Genomic DNA, 20163 nt, shown 5'->3' on the forward strand with positions numbered 1-20163 from the left:
GGAGCAAGAGTCAGTACCCAGCATTCCTGCTATAACGAATGAAAGGCAACGTCATAACGATTACAATGAATATGACAGACAGAATGAAACCGATTATGTTGAAGAGCCTAACATCTTGGCAACATGTGCTGGCAGTGCTACGAGGGGAAATGCAAGACATTTGTTGTCTACAGCAGTGCTTCCCAAATACCTTCAGTTTAGGAAAATGTAGGCAACTTGGAACAAACACCAAAAGACATTTTAAAAAAGTAAAAATCAATGAATGAATGAATGGAGCGAGCACTGGCAAATTATTGTTATTTTAAAATTATTTATTGCAACTTTTCATTTTTATGATTTATTTATTATTGTAAACCCCCTTCAGGATTATCTCAAGTGATATCCTTCACGAGTTTCCAGGTTGAAACAGAATATTCCAGCGTGTCCCACTGTGGTTGTCATTGCTCGAGTTGCTGACACCTGGATTGCATTCTGGAAGCTGTTTTGACATCAGGTTACATTAAAAACCCTCAATATCTACGTCACCTGAACATAACATGGAGGTGGAGCGTGACAAGCCACAGATGTACGTCACTTCTAAGCCAATAGGAAATCAGATAACAGATGCAATAAAGAGAACTATACAGCTGCCTACAGTATTTGTTTACATCCTTCATAGTTGAAGGAACTGGTTAATTGATAAGACAACCTATTGAGCTTGTATATGGAATTATGGATAATTCAAAACACCTAAGCAACCACGCAACATCTTGGTAACCACCTACACGATACCTCAGCATCACTGCAGCAAGTTTGCTCACATTTTCTTTTGAAAATGTAAAACAGTACATACAAGAACAATCTGCAAGAATGACAAGGACATTTTACTCTAAGCAATTAGCTCTCCAAATTCTTGTCATTGCTCGAGTTGCTGACACCTGGATTGCATTCTGGAAGCTGTTTTGACATCAGGTTACATTAAAAACCCTCAATATCTACGTCACCTGAACATAACATGGAGGTGGAGCGTGACAAGCCACAGATGTACGTCACTTCTAAGCCAATAGGAAATCAGATAACAGATGCAATAAAGAGAACTATACAGCTGCCTACAGTATTTGTTTACATCCTTCATAGTTGAAGGAACTGGTTAATTGATAAGACAACCTATTGAGCTTGTATATGGAATTATGGATAATTCAAAACACCTAAGCAACCACGCAACATCTTGGTAACCACCTACACGATACCTCAGCATCACTGCAGCAAGTTTGCTCACATTTTCTTTCGAAAATGTAAAACAGTCCATACAAGAACAATCTGCAAGAATGACAAGGACATTTTACTCTAAGCAATTAGCTCTCCAAATTTTTGATTGATGAGACTTTAATAATGAAGGTTTAGCATAAAATCCTCACCCGGGTGAAGTATCATGCACTTTATGTGCAGAGAAGAAATCATTTTCAGATTTGTTAGCATTCATATCATAATGATCCAATAAATTCCATGTAAATTAATCATCTGTTATTTACTATAAATTATGCTCCTGTCTCTCCAGATACACATCAAACATTGTGCCACATTCAGCACAGCTGAATACACTGCATAATTAACAATTCAAAACATCAGCCAAGCCAGATTGTTCAAGACAGTCAGCTTCAGAATGAATTGATCTTCACAGAGTTGCCTTCAACATGCAAATGCTGTCAGCATTCCTGCCTTTTCAACTCACTGTGTCCAGGGCCCAAAAAGAACTTTGTACAGGTGAACTAAGTAAATTTCAGGGCCATAAATCTTCAGGAGACTGTTTGATTTGAATCGCTCACATCACTAACACTAGCAAGGACCAGACAATCATCTTTTGACCATGTAAAACCCAAAACAAAAAAAGCATGTAAGCTCACCTAAGCCAATTTTTCCTCACATTTCACTCTTAGTATGCCCCACATGCATTACTATATAAAGGTATACTATTGCTTTAAAGTTTGGGCTAAGTTTTTCTTTTTCAGTCTTTTTTTTTTTTTTGGTTGAAATACATTATTTCTATTCAGAAAAGATGTATTAAATTAATCAAATGTGACCGTAAAGACTTTATAATGTCACAAAATATTTCTATTGCAAATTAGTTCTTTTTAACTTTTTATTCATTAAACAAGTCCTGAAAAAAAAGCATCAGTTTCCACAAAAATATTAAGCAGCATAACATATTAGATATTAGAATAGGCATATTAGAATGATTTCTGAAGATTCATGTGACACTAAATACTATAGTAATTATGCTGGAAATTCACTTTTCCAACAGAGGAATAAATGTTTTTTTAAGATATATTAAAATAGAAAACACTTAAATTGTAATAATATTTCACAATATGTGTGTTTTTACTGTATTTTTTATTAAATAAATGCAGCTTTGGTGAACATAAGGGGCCATTCACACAGAATGTGTTTTTGTTTTGAAAATTCAGTCAGTGTAATGGTGAAAAACGCAAGGTCTCAAGACAAGTTTATTAAAAATTTAACTTTTTAACTTGAGCGCTGTGTTTTTAAAGCAGCGCATCATGCACAGAGACACAAACGCAATGGTCAAACATGTCCATCTAGTGCATGTTTACATTGAAAAATCAATAGAAAAGTAGAGCAGTGGAATGGAAAATTACATTCGGTGTGAACGGCCCCAAAGAGAATTCTTTCAAAAACTCTTACTGACTCCAAAGTTTTGAACGGTAGTGTATGGTACTTCGTCGATGATGGGGTAGTGAAATCAAGTCTTGATTATATGCTCCCTCTTATCACATACATTTTGCATTTGCACATTAGCATCAAGATAAATCCATTGCCATAAAATTCTATTATTTAAATTTCATGTTAATTTAAAATGTGCTTTAACGTCTTCGACCTTCTGTTTGACCACCTCTTCCTTTGCACACAGTATTTGTGGGGAGCATTAGCGGAATGGCATGCACAGTTCCTCACTTCCAAAGTCCACTGTAGAAAGTACTATTTTCCACATTTATTTGGGATGCTCTAAATCTTATCTCACATGCTGTTTAGGGAGACAGCAACAGTGTCATGCCAGTGTGTGTTTTCGTTAACTCGTCAGTAACTGCTTTTAGAGGGCTATCATGGTATAGAACAGCGATTTACTCACCTTTACCCTAGTGCTCTCAGGTTAATAACACTGGGACAAATCCGGTCTACAGGTGCTATATTTCACCACACATACACACACAACCAACAGCCTCTATCTGCACGCAGCCGCTAGCTAGAGATAATGCGTCTTTACATCCCTTACCAAACCTTGAATGCTTCACTCTCTTAAGACCGTCTGATGGATTGTCTCAGGTCTGGCAGAAGCAGATAGCAAGACGCACAGGTTCTTATCAGGCCTAAGCCAGGGGGATATTAATCAAGGCATATGTCACTCAGTTTCAGGTAGGGTACGGATCTTAGTTAGCATTTAAATATAAAACCTGCACTCTAAATCGAGAGCATTCGCTACAGAAGTTACAAAATTCCTCATAATTGGGGGTTAAATTAGTTTTGAGATGACTGGAGGAACAATCTAGTGGATGAGTGTGCTAAATCTGGGATCTAGACTGTGTTTGTTCTTCAGATGTTAAATAAAGACAAGCATGAATGCACTACAGCGTTCTGAAGGTTTCTTCATGACAATAAGAGCAAAAAAGTGTTTAACTTGAGATATTAAGCCACAGTTTGGTTTTTACACACATTTCTTTACATATCATGGTGCAGCCTTCAATTTTTGTAGAATTTCAATTAAAGGGACGATTACAATTCTTTCATCATTTACTCACCCTTATTGAAATAATCCTCTAGGAGAAAAAAAAAGACAATAACGTGAATTTTTGAATTTGTACTAAGTAAAGTAAGTGTAAACACCATGGAAAATGCCTATTGAAATCATTTTGTACCATATACTGTATATCAGTACCATGGTGGGGGGTTGAGAACAATATGTTATTTTTTGAATTGCACCGTACAGTAAATATTAAAGTATATCAATCAGTACCATGGCATATATCAACATCATGGATTTTTTGACCCTTACAAAAAAAGTACTGTGGTAGTACTATGGTACAGCAATGTTACCAGATGGTAATACTATTGTACGTTGATATTAAAGTTTGTGATCTATGGTATTCACATGGCATATCAAAGTAGTTCCAAGAACACCATGAAACAAGTCTAAAAATCACAGTAGTACCATGTTTTTTTGGACACATACTATGGTAATATTTTTTTATTTATTGAAGCACAATGGAGTACCAAGAAAATGGTATGGTGTTTGAATATGGGAATCATTTAGTACAACTCACATATAAACATGGACCATGATACACAGTCACATTCTTTGAAATCAGATCAGAATTTAAACCTATATACTTAGTAGTTAAAAAAAAATCCTCAAATAGATGATGTGCTACTATGTGGGAATAATCTTTTAATGACCAATGAATGTCTCCTCTTCTTTGCATTTCATTGCCATGGAGATGGATTAATAATTGATAACAGAAACTGTTGGTGTTCCTCAAGGATTAATGCTCAGCATGATAGAGAGGCAAAGGACACTCGGATGAAAGGAGAGAACGAGGGGATGGAATCAGGTGGGATTCAAAGCAGATAAACGCCCACTCTCTCCTGCTTTTCATGTGAAAGACAAACAACCTATGCAAATGCTCCAAGGACACAGAGCAATCCCTGAATGGAGAAGTTGATCGCCTAATGTCAAACTAAACAATGTGGCACATTATGGCATTATATTGTAAAGTTCACTTCTTAACTGTGTCAGTATTCATAGCACAACACTATAATACTTGTTGTGCCCCCTAAAGGGGCTTCACAGTTAAAGGCGATTCCCAGCCTCTGAATATGAATTACTGCATAGCACAGCATGATGAGTGTGAAATGTCCCAGTGATATGTACCTGGCAGACATTTTCATCTGCTGAAATGAAGGACAGAAGCAACCAACAATTACTCATTGTGGACGTATGTGGCAACCTACCTCATGAACAGCATCTAAATGAGCGTGTAAGGGCTGTCATTCATCTAAAATGACTTTCAAATGTGTTGAGATTGGTTGAGACTTGTGAAGGTTATGTAGGATTGCAAGCAGGACTATTCTTTTCTGCAAGGGCCAGTAGGACACATTGAGATATATTTATGTTGGGGTTTTTTTCAATCATTTGCAATATATCAAATTTCGACAAATTCACAACTTGCTAAATCAGTTTGTGCATTTATATAATTTATCTGAAAAGTGAAAATTCATTATTTTTATTAGGCAAATTCATTTCATTTTATTCATAATTGTATTGATCAAATTCATCATTTTTATTATGACAAGAAAACGGGTACATAATTAACGTTTTAATTATTAATTAATATAGTCATTTTCTCACTCAAATGACTATACATTTTGTAGCTAACAAGCAAAATTCCCCAAAACCCACAGATTTCAATTAAAGTTTAAGATTGGTATCCCTCCTAGATCTATCAACTATTTTCAAACAATGTAAGACCTAAATAACCTTAAGTACTCGAGAGTTTTCTCAATTTTCTCAACTCAACCTTCACTTTCTAGCTCTCCTTTAAAAATTCAGAATGAGTATATTATGCTTTTTAACCAAAGTGCACACTCATGCATTGCTCGAAAGCTGCAGAACAGATCAGAATGATGTTTCAATAAACTTGGAAAGTTTTAGAAAATACATTTTTTGTGTGAATTTTGAGGATACAGTATGCTGACCGCTGCATCTTGTAAAAAATAATTTAAATCGTTCAAAAAATCATTTAAGTTTGCTTTTAGAATCAGACTGATATGACAAATGTCATGTTACTTTTAGAAATATAAACCGGTAGCTACTTGACAGTTAGATTACACAGACTTCATGACGAGCATACAGCACCGCAGGGGAAAATATGATTATTTTGGCCTTGGTTAATTAAATCTTTAAACGGTCTGTATGCAAAAAAATGAGACACTTTAGTTTGATTGAACTATCTCTTCTTTCAATCATAATGAAACTGTCTCATGTTGCGGCACACAAAACGTCTACCATCCATCAACAGATTGATTGTGAAGGGTGGTTTTAATTTCGATTTCGTTTTAAGTTCATCCGCAGTGGTAAATGGAGAGAGATATTCTTAATCAGAGACAAAGCTAATCCCTTTAACCACATGGTGCATTTCAGGTTTTTTCCATCTCATCAGAAATGTCACCCGCTGAAGTGACAAGAGAGGAGCGATTGAAATGTCATGCATGATTTATGGAACCTTTTCATGTAACACTGTTTATATGACAGTACCGTCTTATCTGTGAATTCAGCTCGACTGATTTGCCTCCCACTAAGAAGTAAACGAGTGAACATAATGCTGACAGGAAAATATAAGACCTGTGGCCCATCCACACAACATACTCCAGCAAACACACTCACATCGGCCATTTGCTGCCAAAGTTTTTATGAATACAAACAATAATGAATACAACTAAATGCTGACTGTAAGAAATCGATCAAAAGTTGCTACACACATTGTTATAAAAGCTGAAACAGTAAAGCAAACCTTCTTGTTTGGTTGGTCATTTTGTCATTGCATTTAAACTTTAAAGGTGAGGTGTCATGTCTATGCCACTAACATCACCAAACAAAATTATAAAAATAATTATGTTTTCAAAAAGCTTTCCCCTGAACACCTTTCCTAATTGGCCACTGGTTACCTAAAACAGTGTCTGCAACCACCTCACACCATTGTTGCTGTGTTGCATATCAAAAAGACAACAACAACAATCTGGTGACTTTGCCTCAAGTCATGGGACTAAATAAAACATGTTACTCTACATATAATTCCAAAATGTACCTAAACACAATGCCTTATTCTCTAATTGTTTTTGCTGTAAATACAATTTTACAAATAAATTGAATTCTAAACTAATTTGGCTTGTGCTGTTTGTCCGGGACTTCATCAGAAATACACCTATCTACCACACTGTAAAAAAAAAAAAAAGGTAAACAAATTAAGTGTTATGATAAAAACTAGTTTATAACAATACACATTTAAAGGGGTAATATGATGTTGCTCAAAATAACTTTTTTTGTGTGTATTTGGTGTAATGAAATGTGTTTATGCGGTTTAAGGTTCAAAAAACATTATTTTCCACATATTGTACATTATTGTTTCTCCTCTATGCCCCGCCTTTCTGAAACACTTTGATTTTTACAAAGCTCATTGGTCTGAAAAGCGAGGTGTGCTGTGATTGGCCAGCTATCCAGTGCGTTGTGATTGGCCGAATACCTCAAGCGTGTGACGGAAATGTTACGCCCCTACCATACTGTGATGCCGTGTTCCGGCGCGACGAGACAAAAACATTAAAACCCATTATAAACAAGGCATTTGTTGCATCCAGTGGGGGCATAATTACAGATTATAATGACCTATACTGTCTTTTTACGCGTTGCGTTGTATCGCACCACGTAAACATAAAACCATGTCTGCATTTGTGATCAGAGAAATGAAAAACAACAAGCGCTACTCTACACTGCCCAAAACTCACGTTTGAATCGTCAGTGGCAAATCCTTTAAATGAAAACGTACTTACAGTCTGTGAATCAGAACAGCCGGCATTGTAGTCTACTCTCCCAGGATCAAGAAACAGTCCTCCATAAAATGCGCTGCACACATTTCAATATTTGGGTTGAACTGTTCTGGAACAGTGTTGTAAATACAACTTAACCACTGATATCTAGTCGTGTCCTCTTTTGGAAGAAACACACGGCGGGATTGAGTGAGCGGCGGCCGGCAGGCTTGAGTGAGGAACGGCCGGCGGGCTTGAGAACGGCGCGGCTGGCGGATTTGACGAAGGAGCGGCCGGCGGGCTTGCGGCAACCACATGTGACGATGCCGCAAGACTCCGCTCCGTCAATGGTGAAAGCCGATCTGGTGATCCACAGCGCGAAGTTGATGTATTTCCTCAGCGCCCAGCACGGATCAGCTCTAGGCATGACGAAGCGGATATCGTCTTCTTTTGGAAGGCCAAACAAAGTAGTTTCGTTTTCACAACGAAACACACAGCATCTTCACGACATGGCGGCAGCAACAATACTACAGCGAGAATAAAAGTTACGCCTTCTTTCTTTGTGTGAACATTTGGGCGGCGTTATGCAAATCTTCCCACATCGTGATGTAGACATGTGGGGGCGTGTTAGGACGAGCCGTTTTAGGTAGGTGTGGTTAATTTTTATTTGAGACTTTAGTCTTTGCAACTTTACAGATCTTCTTTATGCACCAAGAGCTTGTAACACTCCAACGAGAAAGAAAAAATTGAAAACGCATCGTATGACCCCTTTAATATATTAACTTATTGTACTTGACGTATTGTATTATACTTTTAGAAGAAGCGAGTACTTGAATGAATGAATGAAAAGCAGTCTTAAGCAGATCTTGAGTTGAGTAGGGAATGCTGCAGGGGACTCCAACACCACATTTGAATGACATCTCCAAATCCCACTGCACACCTGCATGGAAAATTAAGCTACAGAGTTTGAAGCATACCCTCGCAAGGGAGAGGGAAAAAAAACAGAAACCATATCATCACTAGAGATTTGTGTATTAAAATCAATATTTACAAACAATTGAGTTCATTAATGAACTAAATGTAATGCCCTGTGTGTATTCTTAGCCATTAGTCAGGAATCAATAAATGTAATTTCAAAAGCGCACTAAAAATAATGAAAAGAGTCCTTAGCAGAATATTACTTTAATCATCTGAACATTTTTCCATTACTCAAAGGGAACCTTGCTTGTCAGGGTGGGCGGACAATGATTAAAAACTCTATGAGAGACTTTTACAAGGGTAGTTTCATTTCAGGTGCAGTTTGCTCTTACTGACATTCAATCAATTTGCCTAAAAGAACAAAATCTGAGGAAATGCTTTACATGCTTTGAATGGAATTTATATGAATACCCTCCATACACCTATTATATATACGAAGAGCCATTAACACAAGACCTGTTCTTGTGTTCTAGACAGTGAAAGGAGAATAATTCTATAATTTAGAATATTTTGCGGTTCTATTTGACCATTTTGTATCCATTCTTAGAATATAACTACACTTCTATGAGATATTTGTCACAGTTAGCACACCTATACAAACACATGAATGCATCCATAGATTTGCTTCACAATCAGGGTCAGGGCTCTACAGTGCGACCATTTCAGTCGCATTTCAGTCGCATAAACTACTGCGTGCGACTATGAAAATATATTTAGGAACACCAGTGCCATTGACCAGATCTTAATCATATTTGTGATTGTGATCGGTGAGGGGAGCTTCAAAGGTTTCTATGTGTTTTTGCAGCGTTGAGCAATGTATCACAGACATATCTCATGAATCCTCTCATAAGCAAAGTGTAGACGGTGTAAATAAAAGATTCATTGTGCAGTGTAGAGAGCTTCGTTGATTATAAATGTGAGATCGCTGAGTGACAGTTTTTAATGATTTTTAAAGGAGTTTGTAAATGTGATACTGATTTAATACAACAGTTCAATAGACAACAAGTTCATATTAAGTGACTTACATTGTCTGACTATAACACTATTGTATGATTTTGCTCTATTTCGTCGTCGAAAACAGTTTGAAACAAAGTCACAGCTCAGCCGCTGTGCATCTCCATTCAAACACAGCGGTGTCTCGTTTATGAATGAACTGCGTTTTTAAACGAATCTTGTGAGTCAGGGATTCATGATTACCCATTCATAAATACTGTCCATTGCTTCATTCCTGAATGAATCAATTGAATGAATGACTCAGTGATAAAATCAGTTACTTGTCGCCACCTGCTGGCAGTTTGTTTCATTTTTAAAGTATCTTTTCAGTTCTTTAAATCATTTAATATTTCTATATTCAACATTTTTTAAAACATTAATCTTAACATGAATTTATGGATTTAATTGCACTCATGCCACTTCTGATCCTCATTAAATGTCTGAAAATACACCTACATACCACTTTTGTGTTCTTCTGTGCCACCTCTGTACAAATTAATTTTAATACTGATTTCATTTGATTAGTGTGACTTATTGCTCTTATTCTACTTATTCTGTGGTTTTAATAAGAATTTTTAAAAAGCTTATAAAATATATATTTTTTTTAATTTGACAAAAGATTACATACTTTTAATAAAGTTAGAAAAATGCCATTACAAAGGTAAAAACAAAATTCGGTTACACTTTACTTGAAGGGGTGTGCATAAGACTGACATGACACCTTCATAATCATGACATGACACCTACATAATCATGACATGACACATGTCATGAATATGACGGTTTTTATGCATGTTTATGACAACTGTCATTAAGTGTCATTCGCTCAGTTATGTAATTTTTAATGCAAAGATGACATTGTTTGAGATGTCTTTGTTATGGGCTATGGTTAGGGGTAAGGGTAGGGGTAGGGTTAGGTCAAATAATGTCATATTTACATTAAAAATGACATAACTGAGCGAATGACACTTAATGACAGTTGTCATAAACATGCATAAAACCTCCTTCATATTCATGACATGTGTCATGTCATGATTATGAAGGTGTCATGTCAGTCTTATGCACACCCCTTCAAGTAAAGTGTTACCCAAAATTCCACTGTAAGTCACTTTAAGGAGTCAAATATCACCTCGTAATGGGAAGGCAAATTTTTGATCAAATGTTGGATTATTAATTAGAAGGTGCTCCTAAATTTTTGACTGTGCTCCTAAATTTTTTAAGTGAAAAATAAGCGTAGAGCCTTGGATATATTAGCGAAAGGGAAACCTCTCTTCTTTTGGGTCACAATGACTTAGCCAACTAGTTCAAGATGAAAGTACATCAAGAGCCCCAGAGGAGGCATTACCTCCAAGGATAATATGCCATCACATCTCTAAACGAAGAGGGGGGGGGGGGGGGGGGGGGGGGGGGTGAATCTCTTCTCAGGGAAATCACTGGCCAAATAGGATATGGGTGAGCTGAAATGTGGATAGCAGATGGGCACAGATACACCAAAATCACACAGGATAAACTAGGCTAATGACTGACCAATATGAGTTTTACAGTGGTCATTGCCGATATATCTATGAGAGAGGGGTTACATTATGTATAATACTAATTATAGCAAATAATTGTATACACGTACAACAGCATACACAATAAACTGACATTATTAAATTAACATACTTATTAAAACTATTACATTTTATGCACTATTTAAAGGGTTAGTTCACCCCAAAATGAAAATTCTGTCATTAATTACTCACCCTCATGTCGTTCCAAACCCGTAACACTTTCGTTCATCTTCGGAACACAAATTAAGATATTTTTAATGAAATCTGAGAGCTCTCTGACCCTCCCATAGACAGCAATGCAACTGAAATGTTCCCAGGTCCAGAAACGTAGTAATGGGCATCGGTAAAACAGTCCATGTGACATCAGTGGCTCAACTTCAGTTTTGCGAACCTACGAGAATACTTTTTGAGCACAAAGAAAACAAAAATAGCATCATTTAACAATTCTTCTCGCCCGAGTTACGTCTTCCGCCATTTTAGAGAGTACCCAAGAGCGTAATCAGCGTTGTTTACGCTGAGGGGAAAGCGTGCGTATACGTTGTGATACTCTCTAAAATGGTGGAAGATGTAACTCGGGCAAGAAGAATTGTTGAATAAATAGTTATTTTTGTTTTCTTTGTGCTCAAAAAGTATTCTCGTAGCTTTAGGGTCTCGTAGGGGCTGAGAACTCTCACATTTCATCAAAAATATCTTAATTTGTGTTCCGAAGATGAACGAAGGTCTTACGGGTTTGGAACGACATGAGGGTGAGTAATTAATGACAGAAATTTTCATTTTGGGGTGAACTAACCCTTTAATACAAATTTTAGAAGAAACACCAAAGACAGAGCTAATACTAGCAGTAGCATAACTGCAAACACCACTGAGTAATACAATTTTAATTAGCTACATCACCTAGTGAAATTAGAAATCAAAACATAAAAGACTGCTATCCTGAAGAGGAAAAGGCACACACATCCAGTGAGGAGGAACTAAAGTTATGCCACCTTTCCATCATATTGATTCCCACTACGGTGCATTGAGTTAGACTCGCCACAGGAGTTCTACAGCAACAGCACTGAACAGACAGAGAAGGTCAACCTTTGATTTCTCACAATGGTTTCAAAGAATCTTCCACATAAAGAAACACTTTTCTTTCCTTTCTCTTACTCAATCAACTGGGGACCAAGCTGTTTTTAATTAGTGAGATGTGCAGAGGATATCTCTCTTCCCTCTCCAACCTTTACCGAGATTTCAATTGTCCACAAACATGTCTGTATAGCCATTTGCTAATTATGGGTGACAAGCAGTTAAAAAGCTAAACAAAATCACTCTTGAAATGTTTTTGCTTTTATCTCTCAAGCCACACAGCATATGCATATTATTAGGGCTGCACGATATTGGAAAAAACTCACATTGCGATATTTTTTTCATTTAGTTTATTTGGGGTGGGGGGGGTGGGGGGGAATCAATTATTGGGGTGATTTGATGTAGGTGAGTAAATCAACATAGGTATAGATAAATAACAGAACAAAGATACAAATGAAATATATATTTTTCAGGTAAGTCCAGGGGCGGACTCACCCATAAGGCAAAGGTAGGCGACCACCTTGGGCCCCCTAAAATGCTTTTTGGGGGGGGGAAATCCACCCACATTACCCCGTTTTAAATTAATATAATAACTTATACTTCTGACTTTAAACGCTCAATTGTGAGGTTTATCATTTTATAATTTATTTTGTTTTGGGGAAAACCTGTATCTCAACTGTAAATCAGTTGCTATTTCGTGGTCTACAACATGAAAAAAATCCATTATAACATGTACATGAAAAATGTAGAAACATTGGACACAACTATGGGGCACCATTGTGCAGCAGGCAAGCATCACAACAAAAAAGGAACCTCAAGGTTGATCTAGGAAAATGTGTGCAAATGTATAGGGCCCCAATCCTATATTTTGCCTGGGTCCCCCAATTCACTAAATCCGCCCCTGGGTAAGTCTAACAGTATTCAGGTACAGAAATTGAATAATCAAATGTAAAATAACACTGCATAGTCTTCACTGTATAAATTAAATCCAATAAATCTGTGTTAAAGCTACAAAATTGATTTTTCTTTGTGTTTTGTTGTTTGATTAACATTCATAACGCAGAAAGCCTCAGGAACATTAAACTGTTGTGAACCAAAATACTGTTACACGTCCATTTTCTTTCTCAATTGTTTCCCTTCACTTAAGCCAGAAGTATCTGCGTTTACAAGGATACTTGCAGAGCACCGTATTTCAGGCACAAATAGAAGCAGAAGTGAACAGAATTCAGTGTTCGATAGTGTTCCCAAAAAAGATGGGAAAGAAATTATGTAAGGCCGCACATGAGGCACTTTTTAATCCACATATACAGCAGAAATGTAGAAACAGAGCTATGCATGAAAAAAACACTATGGAAGTGCAGTAGGGCATTCTATAATGTCACTAACAGCATGCTGGTGAACTTCGCCCAGTGAAAGTGTAGTGTGTACATTTTAACAATCCTGTTAACTTACAAAAGTAAAACAAAACCAATCCTATTCCAAATCTCATTGCTACTCCAGTTCAACGGCATACATATGTGAACATTTGTGAATGGCAAATAACAGGCTGAAGTAAAATAAAGAAATGCAAAGCTTCTAAACCACAGTTCTTTTCATCCTACCTTTACAGAATCACCTATTATATGTCTGTATACCAAGGTTCAATGCTAACAAAATTGTGTCTCCATTTTCACAGTACTTCCCATTGCATTGAATTTAAACATTAATGAATGGTTCTAGTCTAATTCAGAATAATTGAAATGTCTCTGTGGACATATTTCACTGCTCTGGGATATTAAGACAGATCTGTGCTCAGAGTCCCGAGTTCGAGGGAAAGGTCAACATATGGAGTGATGACTTTAACTGCATACTGATAACTCTTGACTGTGTGTTCACATAGCACATGAAGCAGATTTATTTTTCCTCCATACACATACAATACAAAGAACTTTACTTGGCCATTGGCAACTTGATTTCCTAGAGATGTGTAAACACCATGCCATTGGAAAACAATTATTAGTTTTGCATTTTCTTTCGACAGCGTAGAAATTACACACTTAACCTTTAAGGAGGTGTTTTTTAATAGGTTTGTTTCTCTCTTTGAAAAAAAAAATCATTTCTGAATAATATTATTATTTTTCCTTCATAAAATTCAGCCCTATGTTTAGACTGTGGATAATAATTTTGTTAATAGCATCAGAGAAACGGTCAGCACGGTAATTGAGTTTAAAATGTTAAAATTCATCAAATAACTAAAAAATGAAAACTGACTGTCTGTTCCCTTTGGCAGTATTTTCTGCTTTTTTTTATCTCTCTGCATATTTACCTCTGAGGACTGGAGTTTTATATTTCTGTTCTTGGCATTCATTTATTAAACACTAGAGAGATAAATGCAACTGATAAATCCAAATAATTAACTAATATCATGTTAAATCAGTCATTGCTGAAAGCAGCTTTCATGTCACCATTTAGTTTCAATGATGGAATGATGTTGATGGAAAGAAGCTGATGTAAAAGTTGAAGCTGAAATTAAATCATACTGCTATAAAATCTAGTTGGTTATAAATAGTTCCCCAAGCTTCAAAAGTCACTGTGCTAACCTCTCATGCACATAATACATATATTTAATAATTGAATCATTTGCCCCAGGACAAGGTTTTGTTGTGGCAAACACAGAATTAGATTAACCACAGTTAGGAGTGTATCTGAATGCCCCTTGAAGACTTGCCAAATATTATTAATGTAATAAGCGCAGCGAGAACAATACAGTTATTAGAGATAACATCAGCGGCAGACTGCGATTCTGGAGTGTGAAGGACTAGCGGACTCAGTCATGTGATACGCCTTTAAGTGCCTCTCTGGATTACATTAACCTCCATTAGAATAAGTGCGCTGCTATGAATATGAAATGGAAATATGAATATGCATATGAATATGCTAATGGAGCTGCAGATAAATTTAGGGATTTTTCAATTTTAGGGTTTATGACTAAAGCCTGACACATATTTCAAGCACACACAATTGCTTTGCGACAATGCAAATACACAAACGGAGTTACTTAATGTCTGTAAAATCAAAACTGATGTTGTTATTCTGCCAGCTAGATATTAACTTAACAACTTTATATTTCTCAGCAAGATTTTCTTCAAACTGTTGCTCTGCCATGTCAGTAGTTGACCTGAAAGAGAAAACTGGCAGCAGAAGGAAACCGTTTACGTTAATGTCCATTATATTGGCCCTTGCAGCAATGTTGAGAACGTGGTGCGTATTTGAGTTGGACGCATCAATGCATGAAATCGAGTTTGCATGACTACAAACGATTGCGTTCACGTACTTGCATAGAGTATGTTCTGGGCCTTAGGCCAAAGCACTGCTCTTTAACCACCTTCAGTCTATAGTCTCTCTCCTTCACTTGAACGAACCTCAGTATTTCGTTCTCCTCCATGGAGGCTTGTGCATAAAGTTTAATGGAGGATAAAAAGAGAGCACGATAAAGAGGATTTATCCGGCAGGGTCCTTTTAAATAAGGCCTCTAATGATGTTCCTGTCATTATTTATGTGTGACAGGTTTCAGACAGGCACCTCGAGGGACAGCCGAGACCTTGTCTTGTCGCGGGTGCGCGGGGCCCACAGAGGGGGACTGATTGATCAGGTTCCAGAGAGCGGTCTGTCTGAGATTGAGACGTGATAGTTGGGGCAGCTGATTGATGTGTGTGAGCGTGTATGTGAGAGAGAATTCATCAAGACAAGAGGCTGAACAGACAAACCAAGGGTGCTGTGTGTAGATATGAAACTTAAAACACTTAAAACAGGATTTACATATTTAATCTACTACAACATATCAAATATGACTGTAAGTTAAAGGAAACATTCACCCAAAAAATTTAATTATATTGTAATTTACTCACCCTTATGTCGTCCAAAATCCTGTATGACTTCGGTGGAACATAAAAGGAGAAACGTCAAATTAAGGAAATAAGAGATTTAGTTACATAAATATAGAAAATATGAAATACTGGAATAACTCAGAATGTACAAATGATTGCAATGGGCAAATGATTGCAAATCACAGAAATGTATTTTTCTGCCTCTTTTATTTTTGTAAATAAGCTATAAATGTACACTCTAAAAAATGCTGGGTTGTTTCAACCCAATGTTGGGTCAAATATGGACTAACCCAACTGTTGGGTTAAAGAGCTAGTTAAACCAAAATTTAACCCAACAGTTGGGTTAGTCCATATTTGTTAGTCCAACATTGGGTTGAAACAACCCAGCATTTTTTAGAGTGTATGTGCTATTACTTTCAGATATTAATTTAGGGGCAGAAAAACGTATTAAATCACACAAAGCAGAGGGTACAGAACATTATCCATCATGCCCACCATTGTTATACAACCCATAGAGCAGGTAATAAAAGATGCAGAGAAGTCTAAGGAAATTTATTATGCGTTTGATAGCACAACATTTTCTTAAGGGAGGGTTTGAATTTTCTATAGATGTTATATTTTTACACTAAAGTAGTACCATAGTTAAAACTCATTTAAATTAAAATTCAAACTCACCCAAACATTCTCCAGAACGCAGCCATAACTGGTACAAAACTGTGCCAATCCTCAGATTTCACCTCAAACAAGTGAAGTCATGCTTAATACTAATTTTAAATACTTTCTGTCAGTAATTTTCTGCCATCTGTCATGGTTTCCCTCCTCGTACAAGCTAAACTGTCCTTTTTCACCTGGAGCTCGGTAACTAAACCTCAACTACCTTAAACACGTCATAAATAAAACACAAGAGATATATTACCCATATTAACTTATGTTTTGTGGATGTACACAGTTCCGTCAAGCAGGTGTTCACATCCACAAAAAAGTGGCGCCATCGCGGCACTTCCAGCGGATATTATTGTGGCGTCCGTATGGCGTCGTTTTGCGTGGTCGTGCACGAAACCACCGCAAATGTTTTCTTTCACCATCTTTTGGGAATGCTTTTTTATTATATATTTTAATTATATTCATGTAAATTAAAAGTGTTTCACACAGGCCCCATATTTAGTTTACTCAATTGCTGTAGGCTAAGCATATAAAATACTTAATTATGAATTCATAATTGGTATTAATTGTAAGGATTAGTAATGTAAATAAACTAGTTAAACAGGTTATCAGTCATTTTGAGGCTCTCGTACCAGAGCTAGGTGCCGTATTCTGCTCCATTGGAAATCTAACAAGCCTCTTCAATGGCTAGTGGATACCATGTTTTTTTCTGAAATTGGAAAAAGTGAGATGTTCTGGGAAAAGTAATTTTATCTCCTGTTAAATATGAGTGTATAATTTATGTAGAAATATTTATTTTATTATTTATTTTGCCCACCTTTTTTCATTAATAGTTATGTCATATCTATTCATGAAAAACCTATGTTTAAATAAAAACAGTGCTAATATTGAGTAATAATAATTGATTTTCTTGTTGTAATAATGTCTGTTCTAATAAAAAGTTTCAACATAAACAGGTTATCAGTCTCATTTTGAGGCTCTAGCTAATTCCTCCATCACTGGGGTCATGGGTCTTTAGTGCTAATAGGGTTCATTGGAGTATACCGTCACTCCAGACAGGGAACACCCGGCGTTGTGTCTCTCAGGTGTTTGACGCCGGTCAGGAGCAGAGGGCAGGTGCGATCACTCCCGTTGCGGCCTGACCTGTCGCCCAATGGTGAATTATTCCACACCAGCCGCGGCAGAACAGTTTAGAGGTGATGAATCATCCTGGTGCTTGGCAGGCCGTGTGAATTTCATTTCCCCCCAACCAGCGGGTGACTCGTTTTTTCCCCACACCGTGCGGAAACTCTGTTCCTATTGAGCCAGAGTGCGTCCTTTTTGCCACGTGTCTCCCACTGACAGTTCTATTTCGAAGAAAAATGAACAGGAGACATTAACCGTGCTGTCCTGCCATGGTGCCTTCTGAAAACTCCCTGTGAATAGAGCGACTGAGGCAGCCATGCCATCAGATTATTCGATTAAAGCAATCAGCCACTCGAGGCAGTGTGTTACAATGATTTTACCACTGGTACAATCTGAGGAAAACTCATTGTAGCTATACATGGCCTTGTGTGAATTATTGCAATATGATAAAAGACACCAATGTTCAATTAATGCATTTATTATTCATAATAATTAGTATAAACCACACCAAGTCACATCATAGCTAGTTCAATAGTCTAAGGCTGTCCCATTAAAACGTAATGCTACCTAAAAATTCGTACAGTGCTGTACACCTTGTACACCTTTGTACCATATTTACCCCTAACAGGTGCATATTAGTACCTCAAAGGTATATTACTACCTTAAATGTACACATTAGTACCTAAATGGGTTTGAAAGTTGACAGCTTTTGTGGCCTACCTTTTTTTTCTTAGGAGTATATGGAATAGTAGGCCTATGCTAAACTATTCCTAATTCAGCCTGTGATCGCTTCCCTGAAATATCATCATGTTTCAGGTAATCACAATGTCTCTGTGTTTAGTGAATGAAGACCCTTGCCAGATCCTCATGAATCCCTATTTGAAGCGCACTCTTGCACAAATGCACAATTTATGGCCTGTGGTTTACAGAACTATAATGTCAAGGAACCTGTGTGGATAGAGATCTATGTCATACAAATTTAAGATTGTGTAAAAAATATTTACAGGAACAATGACTTGACAATAATATATTTATTCACTCTACCTGCACTTTATTTCCCTTAAAAATATACAGTGGAGGAATGGCCTGTATATAAATATGCTACTTCAGCTATATTTTCCCAGTCATCTAAATGGCAAAAAGTGTCCCAATTTGAGTAGTCTGTAAACATTTCACACAAATATATATATATATATATTTTTTTAAATATAATATATTGAAATATGTTATATATTGAAATATAATATATTTCAATATATAACATATTTCAATATATTTTTTGAAAGAACTCTCTTATGCTCACCAAGGCTGCATTTATTTTATAAAAAAATACAGTAAAAAATACTAATAATGTGAAAAATTATCACTGAAAAAAAAAGTTTCATTGGATCAAAGTAAAAATAGGTTTACTTTTTCTGAACTGAAACATTTTTTTAAAGTTTGACCAAATCAAATTTCTAGTCAAATGAAACGTCTCAGGTTACTTATGTAACCATGGTTCCCTGAGTAGGGAACGAGACACTGCGTCCTCTAGGGGTCGCTATGGGGAACGCCTCGTTGTGACCCTTGTCTGAAGCATACATTGAAAAAACACCAACTCGTTGGCCGGCGACAGCCATGACGGTACTACCGGGGCAACTATAGTATAAATAGGTGCCGGGAGCACACATCATTCACTTCTTCATCTGAAGCGAACTGCGTCCTCTAGGGGTCGCTATGGGGAACGGTATACCCATGCCACCATGCTGAGGGGAGTGCATGCCAGAACCATGGCGAGCACTAAGTACCAACTCTACCATATCGCTATGGGAATCGCCCCTGGGACGTTAGACGGCTGTCAGTGATGTTATTCCCTACGTCCAAAGGCCGAGGCTTTGAGAAGTCATCAAGTCAATCTAAGGCTATAATGCTGGAGTGACTAGCAGTAAATCTGTAGCTGAGGGGGCAAACATCCAGCTCTCAATCGAGAGGGAGCTCGACCTGCAGCATGTTCCAATGGTGGAACAGCTAGCAGTCATTTAGCTGAGGGAGCAACACACCCAGTTCTCAACGAGAAGGGGATTCGACCTGCAGCATTTTCCAAAGCTGGAACAGCTAGCAATAATTTACTTAGCTGTGGGAGCAACACACCTAGTTCTCAGTCGAGAAGGGGGCTCGACCTACAGCGTGATTGTAAAATCAGTAAGCATACTGCAAGCTAGCCAAACACTCAGCGCATCAGGGAGGAAGGGCCTAAATCGCCTGATGCTGCTGGTTCCAGGTGCTCTGGAGAAACAGAGAACTCAAACTTCTCATGTGAGAGGAGAACTCCAAATTCAGAGGAATAGCGTTGTTCATTCCAGGTA

This window comes from Sinocyclocheilus grahami, unplaced genomic scaffold, assembly GCF_001515645.1.
Source record: "Sinocyclocheilus grahami isolate Dianchi unplaced genomic scaffold, SAMN03320097.WGS_v1.1 scaffold493.1, whole genome shotgun sequence".
NCBI lineage: Eukaryota > Metazoa > Chordata > Actinopteri > Cypriniformes > Cyprinidae > Sinocyclocheilus > Sinocyclocheilus grahami.